The sequence below is a fragment of the Diabrotica virgifera genome, chromosome 8, assembly GCF_917563875.1.
Source record: "Diabrotica virgifera virgifera chromosome 8, PGI_DIABVI_V3a".
Taxonomy (NCBI): Eukaryota; Metazoa; Arthropoda; class Insecta; order Coleoptera; family Chrysomelidae; genus Diabrotica; species Diabrotica virgifera.
Window position 1 is genome coordinate 38,561,967 of NC_065450.1, and position 12,804 is coordinate 38,574,770.

At 33.0% G+C, this 12,804-nt stretch overlaps 1 protein-coding gene across 3 annotated transcripts in view; it reads left to right on the forward strand.

Moving 5' to 3' along the window:
- Positions 1–12,804, forward strand: part of LOC126889574 (high affinity cGMP-specific 3',5'-cyclic phosphodiesterase 9A) — a 1,727,652-nt gene that overhangs the window by 834,454 nt on the left and 880,394 nt on the right. For all 3 annotated transcript variants that reach the window (XM_050657957.1, XM_050657959.1, XM_050657958.1), the window contains one exon: positions 8,731–8,771. The gene's annotated coding sequence lies outside the window, so the exon portion shown is untranslated. The remainder of the gene's footprint in view (positions 1–8,730; positions 8,772–12,804) is intronic.

The following is a 12,804-nucleotide window of genomic DNA, read 5'->3' on the forward strand; positions in this document are numbered from 1 at the left end:
TTTCGTTATAAAAGTTGTGATCGATGTCTTGGGAACTAATGCTAATACCATTTATCCCAGTAGTAAGTGGAACATTAAAAAAGCAAATTGGTCATTATACTCTCAGCTTGTTGATACCTTATTAAACGAAAAACCTCACACATCCTTAAATAACCAAGAAAAATATAATTTCCTTATTGACTGTATTAATGAAGCTTCTAAACAATCTATTTCTGAATATAAACCATTTAAATGCAAACGGAGTCCCCCTCCGTGGTGGGATTCGGAATGTGATCAATCCGTTGCAGAAAGAAAGAAGGCATTAATAAACTATAAAAACAATTCTTCTCCTGAAAATTTTTGTAAATGTAAAGAAGTAAATGCTCGTGTCAAAAAATTCCTGAAATTAAAGGCCAAACAAAGTTGGGTTGAATGGTGTTCAAAATTAAATAAACAAACTCCATCTAGTCTTATTTGGAATCAAGCAAGAAAAATGAATAGGAAAAAAGTTAATTGTTCATTACCTCTAAGTAACTCATGGGTAGACGATTTTTTCGATAAAATAGCTCCACCTTACGTAAATAACCAGTTAGATGTTATTAATTCTAAAACGCTTCCACCTGATCAGAATCATTTTCTCCTTACACCTTTTTCGAGAGCTGAATTAGAATTTGCCCTTGATAATCGCGTTAGTACCTCACCAGGATACGATGCAATCAAATATCCTATGATACAACATTTACCAGATAACGCAAAACAATTACTTTTAAATATATTTGACCAGATAATTATTGAAGGCAACAGCATAATAGATTTTAAGCATATTATAGTCGTTCCTATTACCAAACCGGGGAAAGACCCTAAATTAGCTGAAGCTTACCGACCGATATCATTACTATCATGTATATTGAAGACTCTCGAACGGATGGTTAAGATTAGGTTGGATTGGTGGCTAAGGGATCAAAATCCTTTACCGGCTAACCAACATGGTTTTAAAAAAGGTTATGGAACTTTAGATGTCTTAACAACTCTTGTTGTAGACATTCAGAACAGTTTTTCCAAGAACAGTTATGTGCCCGCTTTATTTTTAGACATCGAAGGTGCTTATGACTCTGTCTCTCTTTCAATTCTCCAAGAAAAAATGATTACATTTTTTAATATTCCATCACAGTTTGCTTCTAACATTGTAAACCTGTATAAAAATAGAATAATTTATTTAAAAAATAATCATACTCTTATAGGCCCTAGACTTAATAATAAAGGATTACCTCAGGGCTCCGTTTTGAGCCCTATTTTATTTAACATTTACACAGCAGATCTACACAACATCACTATTAACAATATTGCATTTAATATTGTACAATATGCTGACGATTTCTCTTTGTACACAGAACACAAGAAATATCAGCAATCCATTGAAAACTTGAATGGTGTCTATGGTCTCTATAAAAAATGGTTTATTGAAAATGGCTTTGAATTATCATGCAGTAAATCACAAGTTTGTTTATTTACCAGACATAACTTTCCTAATATTAGCACAATCACCTTAGGTGGGCATAAATTTTCTTTTAAAAATAAAATTAAATATCTTGGAATGATACTCGACCAAAAATTGACCTTTAAGTTACATATTGACGACATGTTGAACAGGTGTAGTAAGGTAATAAACTTTCTTAAATCAATTAATAGAACTTGGTGGGGATCGGATATTGAAGTAAGTTTATTATTTTATAAAGCTTACATACGATCTATTTTCGATTACGGCAGTGTTTTGTATGGATCAGCAAGTAATGTACTACTAAACAAAATCAACGTTTTACAGAATTCAGCCTAACGAATATGTCTAGGAGCTATGAGATCCACTCCAGTACAAGCTTTATATTTGGAAGCCTTGGAACCTCCTTTAAATCTAAGACGAAGATTTTTGTTCAAAAAATATTTAATGAAAGTATACTTACTTAACCCTCTTCTATACCAAAAAATAGTGACTTTAAGTTACCATGATCTAACCAATAAATATTGGCAAAAAAAGAAATCTCCCTTACTGTGTGAAGCTTATAATCAAAATATACTCTTATATAGTACTCTTAAAAAATATAGATAAAACGAACGACTTATTCAAAAACTACGCGTACTCTTCTTTCATTTCTCCTACAGATATTATTGTACCAAATTATAGTGAAAACATATATTTAAATAAAAATATTCTTTTATCCATAACGAACAATTACAATGAGTCAATATCTCTATATACAGATGCGTCTAAATCTGCAGATGGAACTGGATGCGCCTTTTTTATACCATCGGGACATATAGAAAAGAAATTCAAACTGAAACCGGAGAGTTCGATTTATACAGCAGAGGCTATTGCAATATATGAAGCTTTACTATATGTAGCTGAATTTGATTTCGCCCATATTATAATTTTGTCTGACTCCTTAGCAGTATTGAAATCTCTTGGTAAATATGGACCCCCAAACATCCAAGACCGCCCATACATTTATAAAATTAAACATATTAAACAAAATCTTTTAACCAAAGGAATCAATGTACATTTTATATGGATTAAAGCACACGCAGGATTTGAACATAATGAGTATGTCGACTTATTAGCCAAAGAAAACGTTTCATCCGATACCAGTATTCTACATAAAATAACACTGACTGATAGTATAATCCCTTTCAAGTCAACACTTCATCGGGAGTGGAGCTACCAGTGGAAGGAATACTCTTTTGTGAATCAAAATAGATAGGTATTCGTTAATTCAGCCCGATATTCCCAAATTTCCTTGGTACAAGTCTTGTAGAGCTTCTAGAAAGTACATAACTTCTATTATTAGAGTACGATTCGGGCACGCATGTTATCCAAAGCATTTATTTAAAATACAGGTTTTGAATAATGATAAATGTGAGCATTGTGAAGAGGAAAGTGATTTAGATCATATATTTTTTGGTTGTTTTAAAAATACAATTTACTCATCTAAATTAATAAATGATTTATTAAAATGTAAAGTAGCAACTCCTTGGAATACACTATATTTATTATCACTTGGTTCTGTAGATGTATACAACTCTTTAATTAACTTTTTAAAAGACAGCAAATTATCAATATAATTTCCTTAAACATTTTTAATTAATACCTTTGGTAGTTAGTTGTTTTAGCTGTTAAGCTTAGTGTTTTACTTAATACCTTTTAGTTGTTATCTTTGTTTTAAACCTGTTTTGTATAACTTGATAACTTGTATTCCTTATGTGTCTGGCAGTATGACGGTAAGTCTAAGCCAAAAAAAAGACACTTATGCGAATTGAAGAACTTGCTATCGCTCATTCTACAAACTTTCACATGCGTGCCTTAAAGTGTACTTTTAACGCTTATATCATAAATAACTATTCTTCTACTATTTGGCAAAAATAAAACTTTTTTAACCTATGTATATTAAAATGCCTGAACATTTCGTTTTCAATAATCTGTCAATAAATCATGAATGTTTCAGAACAGTTTAATACACTGCCAAAAATTGTAAGTTTATTTTAAGTTAAATTAAAACGTATTAGAAAACTTTAATTCTATTAACTGTTTAATATTTAATATTCCAATGCGAAAAAAAAAACAAAGTACATACATGGTCGTAAGTAAGCGCGAAATATTAAATACACCGCTTTTGGTTAACCAACAGCCAATTGACAAATTGGACAATTACAGGTACCAACCGTGGCACCAACATAAATAGCCAAGGGGACCACTCTACTGAAATAAAACAATCCACAGGAAGAGCAAGAGAAGCGTTCTACCTATGAAGTTTTTTTTTTAGAAGTCACGATTTACGACTAATATTAATATAAACGAAAAAATGAACAGATATAGGTATGGCTTGTTGCAACTCATTCTTCAAAGCACAGTATTTGGATAGAGAGAACCAGGGAGAAAAAGAAAAATCTTGGCTTTAAAACCTGAGAGAGTGACTCAATTCGTCTACTACTGGACTACTAATAATAGCTGCAAGCAAAGTTAGGATAGCTATGCGGATCGCCAATATCCAGAACATATTGTTCTTTTTTAAGTGCCGTTTCCCAATAGGAGGCTGGATATCATCATCACTATCTCTACTCTAACTAGCGCTGCTCTAAAGCGTTCTACAGAACTGCATTTCAATTTTAAATTCTTCAACCGTGACACTCTCTTTCTTCCTATACTCCTTCCGCCTCTTATCTTTGGAAAGAAGAAACAGTGTAGCTGGTAGGTAAAATAATTAAAGTTAGTAATTAGGTCTGATCTTCAAAAGTCTCGTTAGTTAGCGGCATTCATATAAAGCAGCACATAAAACTAGTTGTTGTTTCTACATAATAATGGTACACAGCGGAGTGGCAAATAGGCTAATGCTGGTTACGCAAACCAAATTTTCAACGGACTGTAGGGATAAAATAACAAAAAAATTCTTAACTTATTTAACTGGTAGGTGTTGATGTCTTCAGTTATTACTAAACTGAGAAAGGAAGGATAGAGTGTTAATTTATTTTTTAGTATAGCTGAAACCGGTGTCTTTTATGGCGACACTACTTGTTAATTACGACCTTTAAACTACGTATACGAAACGACGACTTAACAACGAAATGTATTCTTATTATACGAAACTACGACTAGTTACTATTATAATCTAAAGGTAATTAACGAAAAACCAAAAATTTGAGTATAGGATCTGGACAAATAAATAGACCATGAACTTCAAATAAAATAAAATAAAAAATAAAGGCCAAAACACACAGTTTACACAATTTAATGAAGACCAAATACGAAAAATTAAAAGAAAAATGATGAGAAGAATACACGGCCCAATAAGGACATGACCAGGAAAATATAGAAGACTGATGAACCACGAAATAATAGATATAACCGAAGGGTACGATTTAGTAAAGTTAATTAAAGCTGATGGTTTAGACTTTAGACATATGAAAAGAGAATGCACTAAATACACACACACACACATACAAATGCAAAAGATGCACACAATACAAATATGACAACGAACTGGAAAGCAGTCACGGAAATAATAGACCAAGAGAAAGACCAAAAATAAGATGATAGACCAACTACTAAGTAGCTAATTGGCTCGGCCAAGGCCATCAGATTCACACAAAAAAAAAAGAAGAAGAAAAACTACCAAGTATCAGAAATGGAAATTGCAAACTAGAGCCAAAATCTCTCGCTAGTTAGCGGCATTCATTATAAAACAGCACATAAAACTAGTTATGGTTTCTACATTATAATGGTACACAGTTTACCTACATATGTGTAGTTTATTTATTTTAAATTTCAATATAGAATTATTAAATGCGTTTACTGAAAATTAAAACAAACATGTATGTTACCATCAACATACAAACGTCGGTAATTTCAGGAAACAAATATATAAAGTTATCAATTTAATTAGTTAACTAACAAGCAAATCTATACATATAAATAAAAATGAATGTTTGTGTTTATGTCCTTTATTCAATCATGAATTATGCATTCTGATTATGTGATGATCTTAAGGAAATTAAGTTGTAGTGCATGAGCCTGCGAAGGTTTTTAAGTTAGTACGACCAACATAAGTGAAAAGGGGGTGCCCCCTACCCCGACATTTTGTTTTATTTTTTTGGACAACAAGATACATACAACTATATAACCCTAAGTTTCCACTTTTCTATCATTAACTGATATTTTTGAATAGCCATCTAAATATTTACCTCTTCTATACAGGGTGTATCATTCAGGGAAGAATGTCCAATCTCTGAGTTGTAAATTCTAGACCTCAAAATAATAAGATTTAACCCAAATCACTTAAATAAAATCAAATATTGTTCCTTACTGAGTTACAGGGTGTTATATTTAAAAATCGAAAATTTATTTTTACCGAGTACTTTAAAACTATGTGACGCATCCTTATCATACTTGGCAGAAAGTGTGGCTACTATAGACCCTACTAAATTATGATAAATAAACGTTTCTAGCTACTACCAGAGGCGTACGACAGGGGATAGTGAACGGTTGATCCTTCTCAAATTCTACGCCACCTGGGGAATTACTACACACACCGGCAAAATTAGCCGAACACGTTCAAAATGGGACATGTTTGATGTCTCGTATTTCATAAACCAGTGGTCCGATTTGTGTGATTCTTTTAGTATGTTGTAGCCTTCTTATTTAAGAATATCGTTGTAATAATATTGTTGCTAGATAGGTAAATACCATTTTATACCGGGTGTACCAATCATACTGTGTTTTTTTCTTAAAGTTTGGAACACCCTGTGGAATATTCTAGCACATGTAAAATATTAGAATTAATACTCGATTATAGGATTAGGCTTGCTTAACATTTTCCTTTTCGACTCATTTACTTATGTGAGATAATAAAAAAGTTATGTGCGTTAACAAGTATCTATGTTTTTCATCAATAAATCCTCATAGTAGGGGAGGAAATTATACTAAATTTGCAGTTACTCGAGCGTTATGGGAACCTATGGGATTATGAAGAGTATGTGCTAAAATCAGAAAAAGGTTTTTCCATAAAGTGGGGGACTTTTCATTTTTTAATTTAATTTTCCATTTGAAACAATCATTTTTCTCCGATTATAGCGCTATCTATCCATAATTCGAAAAAATATGTCGAATAAAAGTTGCTTATTTTTACGTAAAGAATACAAATCTGCAATAAAAATTGGAGGCTCCTATTTAAGATTTTAAATTAAATCCCCACCCCACCTCCGTGGGGGCTCGTGACACCCCACGGAGAGGGGTGTGGGGTAGATTAAAAATTATAAATACGAACCCTGCGATATTTTGCGAAATGAACATCAGATAGTAAAACTGCAAAATACAACTATTCAATATTTTTCAAAAATCTACCGAATGGCACCAAACACGATCCCCCACTGAGGTGGGGTGGGGGGTTACATTAAAATATTAAATAGGAGCCCCCAATTTTTATTGCAGATTTGGATCCTTGACGTAAAAATAAGCAACTTTTATTCGCAACATTTTTTCCTATTATGGATAAATAACGCTATAATAGGAAAAAACGATTAGTGGAAATGGAAAATTAAATTGAAAAATGGAGAGTACCGCACTTTATGGAAAACTTAACTTAACTTTTTTTGGTTGTAGCACCCACTCTTCACAATCCACTCCAGGTCACAAGAACGCTCGAGTAATTGCAAATTTAGCATACTTTTCTCCCCTACTAAGAGGATTTATTGATAAAAAAACATGGCTAGTTGTTAAAGCACATAACTTTTTTATTTTCCAGCATAAGCAAATGAATCAAAAAAGAAAATGTTAAGAAAGCATAATTCTACAATCGAGTTTTAATTTTAATATTTTATATATGCTGAAATATTCCACAGGGTGTTCCGAACTTTAAGAAAAAAACACAGTATGTTTGTTACACCCGGTGTAAAATGACATTTACCTGTTTAGCAACAATATTACTACACCGATATTCTTAAACAATAAGGCTATAATACACTAAAAGAATCACTCAAATCGGACCACTGGTTTATGAAATACGAGACATCAAACATGTCCCATTTTTAACGTGTTCGGCTAATTTTGCCGGTGTGTGTATTTAAGCGCAATTTTTAGATCCTCCAATACTTTCTATGCATATAATGAACTGTTCATTGGTAACGGTAAAGTCATTAGTTTTAGGGATATTTGAAGTTAAACATAAAACGGCACAGATATTTTAATTAATGTATTGTGTCGCTTCATTTTTATCTTCAAATATTTCGAAATATAATGACTAATAGAAACTATATTATTTACATAAAGAGTATTGAAAATCTAAAAATTACACTAAAATAGCAATTCCGTCAGTGGCGTAGAAGTTGTATCAATGTGAACCAGTTACTTTCCCCTGTCGTACACCTCTGGTAGTAGCCAGAAACGGTTATACATTAACATAATTTAGTAGGATGTACAGTACCTACACTTTCTGCGAAGAATAATAAGAATACATCAAATAGTTTTAAAGTACTGGGTATAAAATTTTTTTATATTATTCATATGAATCATAAATTAATCAAAATGACTTTACTGCTTCATTTTTAACTTCAAATATCTCGAAAACTAATGGCTTTATCGTTACCAATGAAGAGTATATTATTATTTACATATAAAGTATTGCAGAATCGAAAAATTGTGCTAAAATAGTAATTTCCGATTGGCGTACAATTTGAGAAGGGTTAACCATTCACTATCCCCTGTCGTACGCCTCTAGTAGTAGTTAGAAACATTTGTTTATCATAATTTAGTAGGGTGTATAGTAGCCACACTTTCTAGCAAGTATGATAAGGAAATCTCAAATAGTTTCAAAGTACTGGGTAAAAATAATTTTAAAATTATTAAATAAAACACCCTGTAACTCAGGAGTCACATTTTATATGTGACTTGGGTTAAATCTTAACAGTTTAAGGTCTATAATCTACAACTCAGAGACTGGACATTCTTGATGATACACCATGTATAAATAAAAAGGAATGTTTGTGTGTAGGTATAGGTACCCTTTATAGAATCGTAAACTATGCATTTGATCACGTCACTATTTTTTGAAATATTTTTTTAAATTCGATTGCAGGATTTTAAATCGAAACATTAAACAGCAGGTAATTTTCGTTGCAATCACTTATAATTGACTTTAATTACAACAAATTCATTATTTGCTATTATTATTGATTTAATACCTAGACTAATATAAACTATTGTTGTTACAGGTGGTGCTGTTATCGATCTTTAAGAAACTTATGTAATCGAGGTAAGATTGTCACATATAAAATTTAATATGTATTAATAAAACATTACCAAATAGATTACAAGTCTAACATGTAGATGGCTGGACGCGTCTACTATCATATCCATACCACTTATTCCATAAAATCGAGTCAATCTAAATATTGGTTTAAATAATTATAAGTTAATTGAGTTTAAATGAGACAGATTTTGCATTTTTGTAAGCAACAAAAAATCCAATTTTTTTTTATTGAACAAAAGTGTGCTTCTGTCAAAGGCTGGCTTAGTATTATAAGGCGTCTACACTACAGAAAACATAGCTAGAAATAAAAATACCAGAAAAGCTAAATATATGTAATAGGAAATAAATTAAGGGATGTCACATTAGAAAATTTAGATAATAAATAACCTTATGATCCGTACACAATATGGGACTGAATTCTTACACCACGGGAAAGATGTCAATAAATAAGAACAATAATAATACAATTTAATATTCAAAATTCGCATTTCCAACGACTCTCTTATACGCATTATCAACATATTAAATAACTACAAAGAAAAGAAGAGAATTGCTGTCAGTCTAAATGGACACTTTTAGATCAGCTTGGGAATCATGTGGTAGGAACTTGTTCAGAAGAAGAGCCAAGAAATCTTAGACGAGTGGCATGGAGAGCTCGAACTGTTACCCGAATACCACAGAATTGCTGATTTTTCCTAAACTGAATACATTTCATAAACTTCGTGGCTTTTTACATAATAGATCAAAAACAAAAATATTAACAATCTAAATATTGTAATCAAAATTTAAGAATTTTCTATGTCTCCTATGACTTGTTTGAGACCGAATAACTAACAGAATTGCGCCGTAGATGGGGAGTCACCAGAGATATGTCAAGTGTAGACTCGGCATACTCACCAAAAAAGCGCAACACGGAAACAGCATGGAAACAGTCGATCGGTGGTCTATCTATCTCTTTTAACCAAGCGATCCCGCGCATGTGACCGACAAAGATGGCTAGACCACTCAATCTTATGTCGACGTTACACCTCGACGCATTGAGTGGCATATGACTAGCCTAATCTACCGTGTATAATATCTTTGGGAGTAACCGACGCCATCAAAAGAATATCGACTTGAAATGGAACTGGCAGGGCATGTCGCGCGACAAGCCAACAAAAATAGTGTAGGACTGTCAGAATATCACTAGAGAACAATGAAACTCTCAAAGTTTAGTATAACTAAAAAAACTAAGTTTTCAATCTAATAGCACATAAAACAACATCAAAAGATGTTACTCTACATCCTACCAGATTGAAAACAATGGGAACCTTCTCTGGTAACACCTCCGAGGCTTCTACAATTTTTAAGCCATAACGGATGCTGAGACTAAGGAAGATGAGGGAATTTTACAATTTTTAATTTACGTCCCATCTGCTCAGAGCGGTAAAGTTCCAACGAGAATGGTTCCCTTTATACTCCTATCAGAGTAAACATGTAAATCAAAAATGAATAACCATTTTTAGTTTCGTTGCAACACGAAACTACAGCCGCATCATTATTCCAGTTCAATCAGAGACTGCAGCAAGCCCCTCTACCGGTTTCGAAATTTATTAGTCTCTCATCAGGAGGCCTATATGCTGCTTTCTCTGACCCAACTAGGACAAACCCCGACGTGCAGTCACGGATTGCAACGAACGAAATGGCAGGGATGCATTAACGGCAACTGCTAGCAAAAACTAAGTTTTCAATTTAATAGCACATAAAACAACATTAAAAGATATTACTCTACATCCTACCAGATTGAAAACAATGGGAACCTTCTCTGGTAACACCTCCGAGGCTTCTACAATTTACAAGCCATAACGGATGTTGGGACTAAGGAAGACGAGGAAATTTTTCAATTTATAATTCACGTCCCATTTGCTCAGAGCGGTAAAGTTCCAACGAGCATGGTTCCCTTCATACTCCTATCAGAGTAAACATGTAAATAAAAAATGAATAACCATTTTCAATTTCGTTGCAACACAAAACTACAGCCGCATCATTATTCCAGTTCGATCAGAGAGTTCAGCAAGCACCTCTACCGGTTTCGAAACTTATAAGTCACTCATCAGGAGGCACATATGCTGCTCTCTCTGACCCAACTAGGACAAACCCCGGCGTGCAGTCACGGATTGCAACGAACCAAGTGGTAGGGATGCCCTAGCGGCAACTGCTAGCAAAAACTAAGTTTTCAATCTAATAGCACATAAAACAACATTAAAAGATATTACTCTACATCCTACCAGATTGAAAACAATGGGAACCTTCTCTGGTAACACCTCCGAGGCTTCTACAATTTGCAAGCCGTAACGGATGCTGAGACTAAGGAAGATGAGGGAATTTTACAATTAAAAAATTCACGTCCCATCTGCTCAGCGCGGTAAAGTTCCGGCGAGAATTTTTCCCTTCATACACTTATCAGAGTAAACATGTAAATCACAAATGAATAACCATTTTCAATTTCGTTCCAACACCAAATACAGCCGCATCATAATTCCAGTTCAATCAGAGAGTGCAGCAAGCACCTCTACCGGTTTCGAAACTTATTAATTAGTCTCTCATCAGGAGGCACATATGCTGCTCTCTCTGACCCAACTTAGACAAACCCCGGCGTGCAGTCACGGATTGCAACGAACGAAATGGCAGGTTTATTATAACTCTAATCATCAAAAATACAAAATAATAGGCACACGAGTTGCAAGCTAGACTGGGCAGCACTGACAAGCAATGCATCTGAGTCACACATTGCCACACATGCGTGTTGCCACTATTGTTAGACTATTTATTGCACTTTCATAAAGTGTAACAAGACAGTCAAATGGAAACAAACGCGTTAATATATTATATAGCTCAATTAAATACCCTTTTTGTAAAAGGTTGAATTTTACTAGGTGGCTCTAATAATTTGATCACCCACTGTAATTACTAAATAGTTAGTAATTTTGCCAATTTTATGCCAGCCAGTTGTGTCTGAGTTTAGCGAACCGATTATACCTGTTTTTTTACTTACAGTTTAACCTAGCGGTTATAATCGTTAAAAAAACAGTTAAGTATTCCAGAAATCGGTGATCGGCTTTTTAAGCAATAGCCAATACTGAATAGGTTACAATCACGATATAAAGACACAGAAGATAAGATAATGCGCATAGTGGGCGGAGTCAATGACGACAGCAACAGAGTTATCTCGAATTCCTTATGTAACTTTTAAGTACCTATCGCGTTCTTTTGTGTCTTCAACGTCTGCCGTGATTTTCTTTAAATATTTTGAATTTATTGTATATTGTATAAGGTTGTGATATTTATTTATATCCGTTAAATATGCGTTGTGCCGTTTTTGGATGTGGATCTGATCAGAGCCGCCGCTAACAGTTTGGCCGCCCGCGTGCAGTTCCAATTCTAAGCCGCCCTCTCTTTAACTATAACTATTTAGATTTACCTTTCAGAAAGTCCCTTAGTTTTGTTACATACATAAGGGTGTGAAAAAAGGAAAAGAATACTTCACAAATAATAACCATTTAATAATGATAATTTGCAATACAATATTTTAAAACTATACATTATTATTCTTAAGAAACACTTACTACAAAACAAAAATGTAATTACATATTATATTCTTAAATAATACAAATTGTTACAAAAAATTATTTAAATGATTGTTTGTTTTAAAAATACATTACAAACAGTACAAATTTTTATAATTATTAAAATTTAAAGAATAAAATAACTCATTATGTAATTATTTTATAATTAAAACTTAAAAAGATAAAAAGAAACACAGTTTTAAAATTAAATAATTTAATTTAAAATTTAAAGCTCCAATAAATGAACGTAAAATTCGGCGATATTGTATAATTTTCAGGGTCAACTCCTAATTGCAAGAAAATTTTGATTTAGGTTCTTAGAATCCTCTCATCCTCCACTTCAAAGTTAAACTTGTGCAGTGGGTTGCTTTTACTTGGGGGTGAAAGTCACTTCTTCTCGGGGGTGAAAAAATATACGTTTAAAATAAGTA